The sequence below is a fragment of the Macaca fascicularis genome, chromosome 17 (assembly GCF_037993035.2).
Source record: "Macaca fascicularis isolate 582-1 chromosome 17, T2T-MFA8v1.1".
Classification (NCBI taxonomy): domain Eukaryota; kingdom Metazoa; phylum Chordata; class Mammalia; order Primates; family Cercopithecidae; genus Macaca; species Macaca fascicularis.
The window spans coordinates 89,928,054-89,942,437 of NC_088391.1; the positions used below are offsets into that span (position 1 = coordinate 89,928,054).

The 14,384-nt window shown below is 40.7% G+C and overlaps 1 protein-coding gene and 1 non-coding gene across 8 annotated transcripts in view; one reads left to right on the plus strand and one right to left on the minus strand.

The window, feature by feature from the left end:
- DOCK9 (dedicator of cytokinesis 9) overlaps positions 1 to 14,384 on the minus strand; it is a 296,947-nt gene that overhangs the window by 225,190 nt on the left and 57,373 nt on the right. The gene's annotated exons all lie outside the window — the stretch shown is intronic.
- Positions 9,393 to 9,496, plus strand: LOC123569944 (U6 spliceosomal RNA). The gene has a single exon (XR_006693816.2). It is a non-coding gene; the product is annotated as a U6 spliceosomal RNA (small nuclear RNA).

A 14,384-nucleotide genomic window follows, 5' to 3' on the forward strand; every position in this document is an offset into this window, starting at 1 on the left:
CTCCCAGAATGCTTAGCCTAGCATCTATATTAGCAAACATCTCTTTCCTTGACCTAAATATGCTATTTATTTAATCCTGCATCAGCGGGAAACAGAGAAGCAAAGGAAAAAAAAGTCCAAAAAACGAGTGAAATCGCTAAGATGACTGCTGCTATGGAAACACGTGCAAGCCCACTTCAAACAACCTTTTGCACGTATGGGTAACAGCTTGCTGACAGCAAACCACAAGGGAACACAACATTGCAGTGTCGATCTTGACTTCAGCCCACCTCTACTCTTTGCTAGAGAGGGCTAGCAAGATTGCACTGCTTAAAAGGATTCTCCCATCCCTGGTACCCAAAGATGCAAATGAGAACATGAATAAAGGGCTACCCAGTCTGGCTAGATGCATGCCTTCTGAAGCAGCACTCCAGTATACAATGGGAAATACATGCTGAGGTCTCACAGCCACCATGATTATGTTTGGTGTGTAAGTAATCCAACTCCTTCTACTGTAGACTGAACTCAGTGACACTACACTACCTCAAGTGAATCTTTGGGAATGGCAAACAGGGAAGCTTGTCGGTGATATGATACCAAGTTGACTCTTGCCATTTTCCTTCCTCAACAAGGAAAGGCTAACTATATAAAAAAGACCATGCTGCACACACAGGAAAACCTTTCCCAGCCACAATATGTAACTAGGAAAAAAGTTATCAGTCTTTTAAAATCTGCTCTGATATTCTTATTTCACAAGGCAACAGATAGTTTCATTTTCTCTATATATATTTGAAAGTTAGAGTGAATTATACTGACTGAGTACCTGGGGGCTGTGTAAACCCGTGCATGTAGTAAAATCACACCTGTAGGGAATACCATCCAGGCACATGATCCCACAATGTCTGTTTTCTATAAGTAGTTTAGTCATTGGGCCCCACAGAAAAGCAAAAATCCAGGTTTATTCTCTCTCCTGTATTTTTATGCAAAGTGTGTCGAATAGCTGTACAAGATCAAAGACGGGGAGATGTTGGTCACATGCAAAAAACAGGATGACCTGTGGGGTCTAGAGCATTCCACTTCCAAAGGGTGATTCTGTTAAAACAGAGCTATAGGGTTCAAGATTACATCCAAGTTGTGACATTAGGAGAGTCTTCATGCGAAATCACAATGCTGACAGGTGAACAACTGGAAACTCACCTACCCAGAATCTGAATACTGGAGACTATAAAACACTAAACGCGTAATTTAAATGTCAGTTTTGAGAATTCAGCAAATCTACAATTAACCTGACTCCTAAACGGCAAGAGAAATATCTTTAAAAGCAATAGTTCATTCAATAGAAATAAAGAGTACCTCGAAATTTAAAATTAATTTGTTATTGTTATTACAAATTTTAGACATCCTGCCTGCAGAAGCCAGGGAATATTATTTGAGATATAAAAGATTATGTTTGAACTTTACCAAGAATTATAAATGATAACCAAGCAAATTGGAAGCTGCTGGTATATGCTGTTTGATTTACTTTTAGAACCCTCAGTTCGTGTTTAAAACAAGAGTCTAAATTAGGGGTGTCCAATCTTTTGGCTTCCCTGGACCACACTGGAAGAGGAAGAATTGTCTTGGGCCACACATAAAATATACTAACACTAATGATAGCTGATGAGCTTAAAAAAAAAAAATCACAAAAAATCTCATAATGTTTTAAGAAAGTTTATGAATTTGTGTTGGATCATATTCCCAGCCACCCTGGGCCACATGCGGCCTGAGGGCTGTGGGCAGGACAAGCTTGGTTTAAATGGTCTCACCACAAAAAAGTATAGAAAAAAGGTAACTAAGTGAGGTGATAGGTGTGTTAGCTAACTAAGCTAACTCAATTGCAGTAATCATTTCACAATGTATATCAAATCATCATATTGTATATCTTAAATTTACATAATTTTGCCAATCATACCTCAATAAAACTAAAAAAGATAAATAAAAGTAAAAGCTAAATTTAAAAAAAAACAGTAAGAGAGAATGAAACAATTCCCTAACTCATTCAAAAGAAAAAGCAATGTTTTCTGGCAATAAACTAATAAAATGTTGCCGTTTGAATGTGTCCCACAAAGTTCATGAGTTAGAAACTTAATCCCCAATGGACAGTGCCAGGAAGCGGGACCTTCCAGGAGTGATTAGGGCAGAACCTCACTGATTAATGGTGTTCTCAACAGTGGGTTCCTGATAAAAGAATGACGCCAGCCCCCTTTCTCTCTCTCACTCTTTCATGTTCTCTTTTCCTTCCAACTTTCACCTTCCACCATAGGATGATGTGGTATGAAGACTATCCAGCTGCAGCCGCCATGCTCTTACATCTTCCAGACTCTAGAACAGTGGCACGAATAAATTTCTGCTCATTATAAATTACCCTGCTTGTGGTATTCTGTTATAGCAGCAGAAAATGGACTAAGACATATACACACGGAAGCAACTTGTGCCAAATTTTAAGTATTAATCATTTTCCAACCAACAAAATTACCGGGCTCTTGAAAAGCAACAGAAAATATTTAGAGTGGAGTACTCAAAAACAGGTCTCATGATAATAGAAGCAAGACAAAATGAGTAATTCAAAAGGTATGTTTGGTTTCACTGACTTTTCTGTATCAGAATGAACTTGAGTTGTTCTAAATTGAAAATTACCATGAATTTCATCAGAGGACATGAATAGATGGATGGTATCTATTGGCAACCAGTGCAGCCACCTAAAAGAGTATATATTTCAATTTGGAGATCACATTTACTCTCCCATCTTTAAATGTCACTTCTAATTTATACAGCTCCTAAGACTAAATGTCTGCCTTTGAATCCCTTTTGAGATGCAGGCCCATGTCTTCCTTTCCTGCTAATACTGACACCTGACTTTCCTACCATCTCACCCTCAGATGTTCCAAATGAATCATCCTTTAATGTGACAAACTCGTATGGCACATCCACACAATGGAGTATCATTCAATCACAGGCAGGAACAAAGTCCTGATGCATGCCACTACACAAACGGCCTGAACACCATTATGTGAAGTGAAAGAAGCCAGGCACCAAAGACCCCATATTGTATTACTGAAATGAAATGTCCAGAGCAGACAAATCCAGAGAGATAGAAAGCAGATTAGTGATTATGGAGGGCTAGGCAGACCAGGAAATATGGGGTCATTGCTAGTGAGTATGAGGTTTCTTTTTAGGGTAATGAAAATGTTCAGAAATTAGACAGTGTTTCCAATATATATTCTCAAATGTATATATAATCGACACACACATATAGTCTGTGACTACTGAATTGAACACATTTATGGCATGTGAATGTAATTTTTAAAAAGTGACTACACTTGTGATACTTTGAAGCCTCATTCCCCCTTCATCCCTCTCTGTCCACATCTGGGCAGGCAAGAGAGGAAAGTCCAAATGGCTCCCTCTTATGACAGCAGCAGTAAATTCAAACCCTTCAATGGGAACCCTCACTCCACACCATCCCCCATAACCATCACAAAAAAAATGCCAAGCCAGTCTCCTTTCCCTGCTCTCTCAAGCCATTTTAGGACCTCTTGGGAGCTGTCCTGTTCTCCCCAGAAAGCCTCATTATATGAATAATAAACCTTTTCACACCCTCTCGGGGTGGGTGTGATGTCAGCTGACTCAATATCTAAAGCAACTGTGGCCAAGTGGAGGAGATCCATCCTGTTTCTGTGGAGTGGCCCCAACAGTGAATTCTATCTCAAAGCTGCTATTAAGAATGTGGGTGGGGAGGCCAGGCGCAGTGGCTCACACCTGTAATCCCAGCACTTTGGGAAGCCGAGGCAGGCGGATCACCTGAGGTCAGGAGTTCGAGACCAGCCTGAGCAACATGATGAAACTCCAACCCTACTAAATACAAAAAAAACTGGCCAGGCAATGTGGTGTGCACCTGTAGACCCAGCTACTAGGGAGGCTGAGGCAGGAGAATCGCTTGAACCTGGGAGATGGAGGTTGCAGTGAGCTGAGAGGGCGCCACTGCACTTCAGCCTGGGTGACAGAGTGAGACTCAGTCTCAAAAAATTAAAAAAAAAGTTAAGAATGGGGGTGGGGCCGGGTGCGGTGGCTCATTCCTGTAATCCCAGCACTTTGGGAGGCTGAGGCGGGCAGATCACGAGGTCAGGAGATCAAGACCATCCTGGCTAACACGGTGAAACCCCATCTCTACTAAAAATACAAAAAAATTAGCCATGCGTGGGGGTGGGCGCCTGTAGTTCCTACTCGGGAGGCTGAGGCAGGACAATCACTTGAACCCGGGAGGCGGAGCTTCCAGTGAGCCGAGATCACGCCACTGCACTCCAGCCTGGGCAACACAGGGAGACTCTGTCTCAAAAAAAAATAAAAAGAATGGGGGTGGGGAGAATGGCAGCTACTCTGCCCATCCTATAGGTTGTCAAATTCAAATAAGGTAACAGGAGTGAACTCAACCAAGAAATTGCTAGAAATATGTAAGTACCTATTAGGTTACTGTGTAACCTAAAACAGCACCTTGCTTGATAAATTCAACAATTTCTGAACGTTGTTTTGGTCCCACTTCTCAGGAATATACTAACCCCATTAACATGGGAGGTGGCTGGGGCTACCCTTAGGGTGTGCATTTTAGACCTGGGAAAGGGGCTCCAGGCTATACAACCCCCCAGAAAGCCTGCGCAGAAAATAAGTTCAGGTTAAGGCCTGCCAGCCCACTTGGTGGTCACAGCAAACCTCAGTCATGCAGCCAGAGACCATAGCAAACAGGTCCCAAGCTTTGAGCTCCTGCAAAGCTTAAGCATCTGGAGCTGCTGTTCCCACCTACGGCTCTCTCTTTGCCAACTTTCCGTTTTAAATGTATTCTAACAGACAAATTAGTTTGATTGGTAGATGTATTTACTACGCTCCTAGAAACATGAATAAAGAGGAATCTAGAGTGACACCTTAAAAATCCAGAACTATAAACTGGAATTAATATTGTATTTCAAACAGATATAAGTCTTCTACTTATATATCAGACCTCAGGTCTATCTTAGGAGGCCAGGAAGGGAGACGAATTCTCTCCATTCTGCAGTAGCTGAAAGGAAGATCTCACATAATGATAATACCTCATACATGATCCAGCACACTTCACCAAACCTAAGTAAAGGGAGGACGGATAGAATTCAGTCTAACACATCATTCATTCTACTTAAATGCCATTGTGAAAGCCAGTCCATTTGAAAAGTTTATTTCCATATCTGACAGTCCATATTTCATACATCAAGGCAGTGAATTCTGCTAAGCAAAGAAACCTTATGTGAGTTGGTCTCTCAATGCCTCATTCCTTTTATAACCAATCAATATAATCAAATGTAATTAGAGTATCTGGCACAGAGCCTAGTATATACCACATGCTCAACAAATGCTGGTCTCTCTTCTTTTTTTGTCCCAAATTAAATGGTTTTCTTCCCTGATAATGAGACTAAAAGTAGGGTAATTCTTCTAAAAATACAAGCATCTCATACAAAATTCAAATATGTGAGAATTTCAGATCTAGCAAATTCAAACAACAAATTTTATTTTTGTTGAAAAAATGATTTAAAGAGGGAAGGCTGGGCATGGTGGCTCACACCTGTAGTCTCAGCACTTTGGGAGGCCAAGGTGGGTGGATCACGAGGTCAGGAGATCGAGACCATCCTGGCTAACACGGTGAAACCCTCTCTGTACTAAAAATACAAAAAATTAGCCAGGCGTGGTGGCGGGCACCTGTAGTCCCCGCTACTCGGGAGGCTGAGACAGGAGAATGGCGTGAACCTGGAAGGCACAGCTTGCAGCGAGCCGAGATCATGCCACTGTACTCCTGGGTGACAGAGCGAGACTCCGTTTCAAAAAAAAAAAAAAAAAAAAAAAAAAAAAGGGAGGGAAATGGGGATGTTGAAACATGAAAAAAGAGTTGAGATAAGGAGTGGAGCTTTCAGCAATGACCATCAGAGAAAGGTTTTTCTCCAAACACCGCATGTTCTCATACATAAGTAGGAGCTGAACACCGGGGCCTGTCAAGGGGTGGCAGGAAAGGGGAGGGAGAGCATTAGGACAAACACCTAATGCATGTGGGGCTTAAAATCTAGATGACAGGTTGACAGGTGCAGCAAACCACCATGGCACACGTATACCTCTGTAACAAACCTGCACATTCTGCACATGTATCCCAGAACTTAAAATTAAAAAAAAAAAAGACTTTAAATAATGAAAATTAAGAAAGTATTATTAAATAAGGACCTTTTAAATAAAAGTGTGAACTCTTACCATTGCGCATTTCAGGAACATAATCCTCAAAATTTAGACTTACTGCATATTTACATTTATCCATCATCTATTACGCCCATCTCAATACACAGGAGAGTTAGAACACTTTGAGATGTCTAATATCAGTTACCTTGAAGTGAACAAAGGTGACGGGCAGGGCCAGAGGGCACAGTGTGGACAGTTGTTGGACCCCTGTGAGAGTTCAGGGCTGTACTCCTTCTGCCTGGACCACTGTGAAGTACATTATTTTTGCTAAAAATATATCCCTAAAGTTATGATCACATAAAACATTGGAGTCAGGTCTGTTGCTAATAGTGTTATTTAAATGTTCTCAAAAGTAGAGAATGCAAAATAACACAGGTTTCTCCATGTTGGTGCTGGAATGTCAGGGTGGCAAACAGTCCCTGTGGGCAGCTCTGAACAAATGGCAAGCTCGATGAGTGGCCAAGTGAAAGGAAGTGGAAATGACCAGGGCTAGCTCCAGGGAGCAAGGGTCTGGGGGGTGACCGGAGGGGTCTTTCAGAGACCACAGTCACTCAAAAGAAATGAGAGAATCTTCCTTTTTCTGGTAGGAGACCAAGTTAAATAGCTTTCAAAACAACACAGGTCAGCCAGAAATGCTGGCACCTATAATTCCAGCACTTTTGGAGTCTGAGGCAGGAGGATCGCTTGAGCCCAGGAGTTCAGGACCAGCCTGAACAACATAGCGAGACCCCCAGTCTATACAAAAAAATTAAAAAATTAGCTGGATGTGATGTCACAAGCCTGTAGGCCTGGCTACTTAGGAGGTTGAGGCGAGAAAAGTCACTTGAGCCCAGGAATTGAAGGCCGCATTGAGCTATGACTGTGGCACCGCACTCCAGCCTGAGAGATAGAGAGAGACCCTGTATCTAAAAATCAATCCATCAATCAGGTCTTCAAAGGGAAGAAACGTTTAAGAAAAACAGCTTATTTGCTGGTAGGAATGTAAAATAGTGCAGCTGTTATGGAAAGCAGTATGGCAATTCCTCAAAAAATAAAACATAATTACTATATGATCCAACAATTTCACCTTTGGGAATAGACACAAAAGAAATGAAAGCAAGACTTGAAGACAGATGTGCACACCCACGTTCAGAGCAGCATTATCCACGACAGCCAAGGGGCGAAAGCAACTGAAGTGTCCATCAGTGGATGAATAGATAAGCAAAATGTGGTTTCTACACACACAATGGAATATTATTCAGCCTTAAAATGCAAGAAATTTTACATACAGCATGGATGAAACCTGTGGACTCTATACAAAAGGACAAATATTGCACAATTCCACTTGAAGTATTTAGAATAGACAAATTCATAGAAACAGAAAGTAGCATGGTAGATGCCAGGGGCTGGGAGAAGGGAAATGAGGGGTTAGTGCTTAATGGGGTCAGAGTTACAGTTTGGGAAGATGAAAAAGTTCTGAAATGAATGGTGATGATGGCTGCACAGCAATGTGAATGTACCAAGTATCACTGATGTGTACACTTAAAAATAGTTAAGATGATACATTTTATGTTACAGATATCTTACAATACTTTTTAAAAATAGAAAACCAACTTGCTGGGCATTGTTTTCCTATCACTTCTAGAAACAGGTGAGGTGTAAGACCAGAAAAACGAGGAGGGTGACTGGTCTTTTCTCCGTCTCTCTCCCTGGGCCTGCCAGCCCCTCACAAAGGGAAGATAAGCTACAGGACCTATCCCTGTTGTTAAGCAATGAATGACTGCATTGCACTTCCTAGAAAAACCCTTCCAACTGTAGAGCATCATAGAAAAAAGATGGCTGAGATTTAAATTTCTGATTCGTAGACAACTTCCACTACTTTCACTGAGAGCCATGAAATGAATGAACAAATACAATGTACACAGGTCCAACTGACTCCTCAGCTCAGGAAACTGCCAGAAGTGGCAACTTAAATTACTGTTACAGGAGGTCATGGAGCAAAACCATGGTTTCTGAGGGAGCTCAGTTCTTTAAAGAAAAACCAATAAATCCATAAATGCTGATGCTATATTAAATATAAAAAGCTGCCAAAGAGCATGCCTATTGGTAAAGTCGTTGAGTATCTGCAAGGGCTGACGGCACCAAGGATCATATAGCGCAGGAAGCACTCACAGCCCCACCGTAAATTAGGCACTGGATGAAGAACAAGGAAGCAGGACAAACTCAATGGCATAATGAAGTCAGAACTCTTCTTGGCCTTCACCAGCCATTCCCAAGGAAATTCTATTTTACGCAGACACCTGAAAAGATCACTTAACGGCAGGGTATACTAACTTTAAACAGTAAAAGAAATATAAAGTATAACTCGCATACAAATGCACCCTTGAAACTGTTCATGCTCTTCATGTATGGAGTTACAGCTGTTGAAAAGTTGTTCCGACACGTGAAGAGACTAAAATTCAGATTCTACATACACCAATCACTTGTATCTTACATTTTAGCAGCTGACTGTTTTAAGTCTTTTCTGTCATTGTGGCAGTATAGAAATGCTGTCTCAACATGAAGAAATATTCCTTGAGGGAAAAGAGGAAAACATAAAACATATGTAAGATTTGAATTTGACTTTTTAAAAACTATTGCATTTTGGTGAGATTTTCAATTAATCAAAAGTAATAATGATACTAATGGGGTTACCTCTAAAATATAGGAGGGAAAGTACAATTTTTCAAAATAGTCCTATTTTTTTAAAAGCAGTATAAAAAGACACAAAATAAAATAAAAAAGTTCCATTTAACCTGGCTTATAGTCAGGTTAAATGGAACTAGACATTCCATATTTCCCTGTTTATAGAAGCTCATAAAACTTTACATTCTTTAGCTGACTCCTTACAAGGTTTTAATTTCTTTTCACAAAGACACAAAATTCTGAACCTTCTCAAGACTCTCTTTTATATACAGCCAGTTGGGTTATGACTTGACTTTAACTATGTTTTAAAAGAGTGTTACTTCAATCCAATATTCCCTGATCTTTATGTAAATTTAGGTCAAAGAAGTGGGGAAATTTAGGAGAAACTATCCCCCACATAAGAACTGGACAGATTACAGTTATCACTATCCTTCCTTGTCAATTAAAAACAAATAGGTGCTTGCTTCGGCATCACACATACTATTATAAAATTTGAATGATACAGAGAAGACTGGCAGGGTCCCTGCACAAGGATGACACACAAATTCATGAAGCATTCCATATTAAAAAGAAAACAAAAACAAAAACAAAACAAAACAGATAGGACAAAAAAAAAAAAGATGGCCAATAAGCAAGTGAAGAATCACTGGGGAAATGCAAATCAAAACTACAATGAGCTTTCACTTCACACTCACTAGATGGCTAAAATCAAAAAGACAAGTACTGGTGTAGCAATTGGATTGGTATACCAATTCGACTGGTTTTGCTAATCAAAATAACAGGTATCGGTGAGGATGTGTTGAAACTAGAACCCTGGCACACTGCTGGTGGGAATGCAAAACAGGGCAGCTGCTATGGAAAATAGTCTGGCTGTTCCTCAAATGGTTAAACCCAGGTTACCGTATGATCCAGCAATTCCACTCCTAGATGCCCAAGGTTGAAAATATATGTTCCCACAAAAACTTGTACATGAATGCTCTTAGCAGCACTGTTCATAATAAACAAAAATTGGAAAAATACAAATGTCCATCAACTGATAAATGGATAAACAACTGTAGAATACAAAGAAATACTACATACCAATTTTTTAAAAATGAAGTACGATCCATGCCACAGCATGGGTGACTCTTAAAAACATGCTAAATGAAAGAAGCCAGGCATGAGGATCACATAGAGCATGAATCCACTGCTGTGAAATGTTCAGAAAAGGTAAATCTCTAGAGACAGAAAGCAGACTAACAGTTCCCTAGGGCTAGGGGGTTGGATGGGGCAGAGTTCCAGGGTGATGGCTAAGGGGTCCAGTGTTCTTTGGGGAAATAATAAAGATGTTCTAAAATTGACTATGGTGATGGATGCACAACTCTGAATATACTGAACACCACTGAACATTTTAAATGGATGAATATGATGTATGAATCATATCCTGATAAAGGTGCGTCTTTAAAAACAAGACAGCACATATCAGAAGGTACATCAATCCAAAGTTGAATTTCTCTTGAAAGTACCCTAATTTCAATACAGTTATCTTTCCAAAACATATCACTACCCCTAACATAGCAAATGCCCAAAAGCACACCCAGCACTGCATATGCAGAAGAGAGGACAGCTAAGAATGGTAAGATGATTTCTTCATCAAGGGCCCGTTAAAGCTATTCTGCTTTAAAATTAAAGAGCACTTAAGGGAAACCTTTTATCTGGTCAATAACTTTGGTTCATTCATTATGTTAGGCAAGGTCTGGACCCAAGGGCCAAGCCATCTATCCCAATTCATTCAAAGAAATTTATTTTGCAGATGTTTTCCCACAAAATTTTTGTCTCTGCTTTAACCACAAAGTTCTCAAGATCCAAGAAAAAAATACCAATTGGAGAAAAAAATCAGAGGAGGATGGAAAAAGGTTAACAGGGGATATGAAGTGTTATTCATATTTAAAAATCGGCTCTATTTAGGCCAGTGTAGTCATCTCAACAATATAGGAGATTTAAATTTTAAATGTAAAACCTAGATAAACATTACAGAAAGAGCACGGGGCAGAGTACCTCTTGGTTTAACAGTGTGTTACACAGGAATGAATTCCTGCTGTATTCCAAATACTAAGTACAGAACTGAGTCACATGGTCTCATTTAATCTTGTTGTTGCTGTTGTTGTTGTTGTCATTGTCAAGATGGAGTCTCACTCTGTCGCCAAGGCTGGAGTGCCGTGGCGCAATCTCGGCTCACTGCAAGCTCTGCCTCCCAGGTTCAAGTGATTCTCCTACCTCAGCCTCCCGAGTAGCTGGGACTACCGGTGCCTGCCACCATGTCCAGCTAGTTTTTGTATTTTTTAGTACAGACAGGATTTCACCATATTGTCCAGGCTGGTGTCGAACTCCTAACTTCGTGATCCACCCACCTTGGCCTCCCAAAGTGTTGGGATTACAGGCGTGAGCCACCACACCCGGCCTCATTTAATCTTTTAAACAACCCTAAAAGTTGAGTTGTACATGTGTTCGCACTCATAATGTCCATCTTTGGACCTTGTTTCAAGGAAACAAGATTTCAACAGAAGCCCATCCTCATGCTCAGGCCCACTGAAGGGCTGCAGCCAATGTGAATACCACCTGGAGTGCTATTAAGAAACCAACGCATTAAACCACCAGAGGCTGGGGATAAGGGAACTGCAAGGTCAAATGTCTCTTTAGACCTCTAGCTTTCAAAGTACTGTCACCATGAATCATATTGAGAAATTCATTGTAAGTCATGATACAGTAAATGTGTGTAAAAAATATTTCCAAAAATACAACTGCAATTACAACCTGTGTCATACAATATTATTTGCTATTCCAGCCTCTCTGAAGAGAGGGAGGGAGGAAAGTGGTATAGCTCACGGAACTGTTTTCAGGACCACTCGTGGCTCATGGCCTGCAATGTGAAAAACTACTGAATGTGCCAGTTCTGAACATCTCTCAGCACTTGTAATTCACCAGTCTCACTACATATCCCATCATCTGTAAGCAGGTGACCCAGCGGAAGAATGGCACAGCCTACTGAAGACAACAGTTGTAAGGCAACATTCTGAAAGATGGAGTTCTGTCTCACACAACACAGTACATGCTTTGACTCACCTGTCTCACCAAAGTAAGAAGACATTGGTCCAGGAATCAATAGAAGAAGTAGGAGTGGCCCCTCTCACTATTACCCTAATACCCCACTCTAAAAATTTTTGGCTTTCATCCCTGCTAATACAGAGGTCCTGATTTTAAGGGAGCTATTAAAGGGAGGCAGCAATGTTTCCAGTGAACCGGCAGGAGAGACTGCCACTGAGTCATTCGGGGCTCCTCAAGCCACTTAGCCAAGAGGCCAATGGGGAGGATACACTACCAGTGGGGGTGAGAGGACCCTGGGTTGCTGCCTCCCAGAGAGTCAGGAAGGATCATGGCTTCCTTAATCAGGGCAGCTCTTAGTACTTCTATCTCCAACAGTAAAAGTTAATGGAAAACCACAGCAATCCAAAAAAAGGCAGGACCACTGAGAATTCAGACCTTCAGGTACCGAAACCTAATCAGTTGAGGTCCTGGCTGAGTGCAAAGGAAACACGGAACAGGTAATAGGAGAAGAAAGATACAAATCTCAACTACTGCCAAGTGGCAGATAAGCATATTTCCTTCTTGCTTTTGGAGAGAGACAGAGAGACAGACACACACAGAGAGAGAGAGAGAGAGAGAGAAAGAGAGAGAGAGAGAGAGAGAGGAGAGAGAGAGAGAGAGAGAGGGGAGAGAGAGAGAGAACTAGAACCAATTTCTTCTCCTTCTTCTTGCATTATTTTATACAAACACTGTTGAAACTTACCTCTACAATTTAACTCTGGATAACACAACATTCAAGCAGAACTTTAACTAAATTTAAGGAGGAATTCACAAAGCTCAGCAATAGGTAATGTGACTACCTTCCAGAGATGGATACACTAATGAGACTTTGTGACACCGCATTTTAGGGAGCTGGTGAGAACATCTTCATTTGTGTGAGAATGTTTATATTCTGTTAGACGAAAAGAAAGTAGTTTTTGTTGTGTGGAAGTTAAAATATGTTTAGGAGGATAGGTCTAGATACTGAATATTCAAAGGGGTGGGCTGGCCAATTATACAGGTATTCTCTCCCAGCTCCAACCATACTCTTCCAAACTCAGCTTTGTAACTCTGAAACCATTTCTGTTTTACCAGTTGGCTCCCTGTTAGGGTCTGCCACTAGGGGACACTAGAGGGAGACTAGCTCCTTCCCCTCTGCTTCCCGCTGGCTTTAGCTCCCAGTGTCACCCCAGCAATACTTCTTCACCAGGGCAGCAGCAGTTCCTCCTAGTGCAGCAGCAGTTCCTCCTAGGGCAGCAGCTGAATCTGGCCTGCAGTTTTTCAGCACTTACAGAACCAGCCTTGTTACACTCCCCTCAGAAACAGGTGCACCATCACCCACACCTCAGAGGTCTGGGTTTCAGCTCTGTGGGGCCTCTCCTCTAAGCTTCTAAATATTTAATAAAGATTTAACCCTATTTGCCCCCAGCCCAGCTCTACAGTTGATGGCTGCTTCCTACAGCCACTACCTCTATGATATCATAGCATTTGCTTTTTATCTTTTCAGTTACCTACTTATTAACAACTTTATACCTAATAACAATTCTTTATATTTAATTATCTCTGTTAAAATAAGTGGAATAACTTTTGTTTCCACGCTGGACACTGACTTTGTATGACATTAGGTTATAAACAATTTTTAAAAACTAGGATCATCAAAGAAGATATGAAAATGGCCATGAACACATAAAAAGATGTTCAATATCATTAGTCTTTAGGAAAATGTGAATTAAAACTACAATGACATCCTACTACATATCTATTAGGATGGCTAAAATTTAAAAAGACTGACATAGTGAGTGTTGGCAAGGATGCAGAGTAGGTGAAACCCTCATACATTGCTGACAAAGCCACTTTGGGAAACAGCTACCACCTGACCTAGCAATTCCACTCCTAGGTATCCACCCAAGAAAAATGAAAACACATGTCCACACAAAGACTTGTATACAAATGTTCACAGCAGCATTATTCATGACAGCCAAAAACTGAAAACAAACCAAATGTCTATCAACTGGTAAATGGATAAACAAAATGTGGTTTATCCGGACAACAGAATGGAATACACTATTTGGCAATAAACAGGAATGAAGTACTGACACATGCTGCAAGCATAGATAAATCTCAAAAGGGACCAGATGCAAAAGCTACATATTGAGTGATTCCATTTATATAAAATGTTCAGAAAAGGCAAATCTATAGAGACAGATGAGTGGTTGCCTGGATTTGGGGGTACAGAGAAACTGCTAATGGGCATGAGACTTCTTTCAAGAGTAATTGAAATGTTCTGAAACTAGATCATGGTGATGATTGCAAAAACGTACAAATTTACTAAAACTCATTGAATTTTACATTTA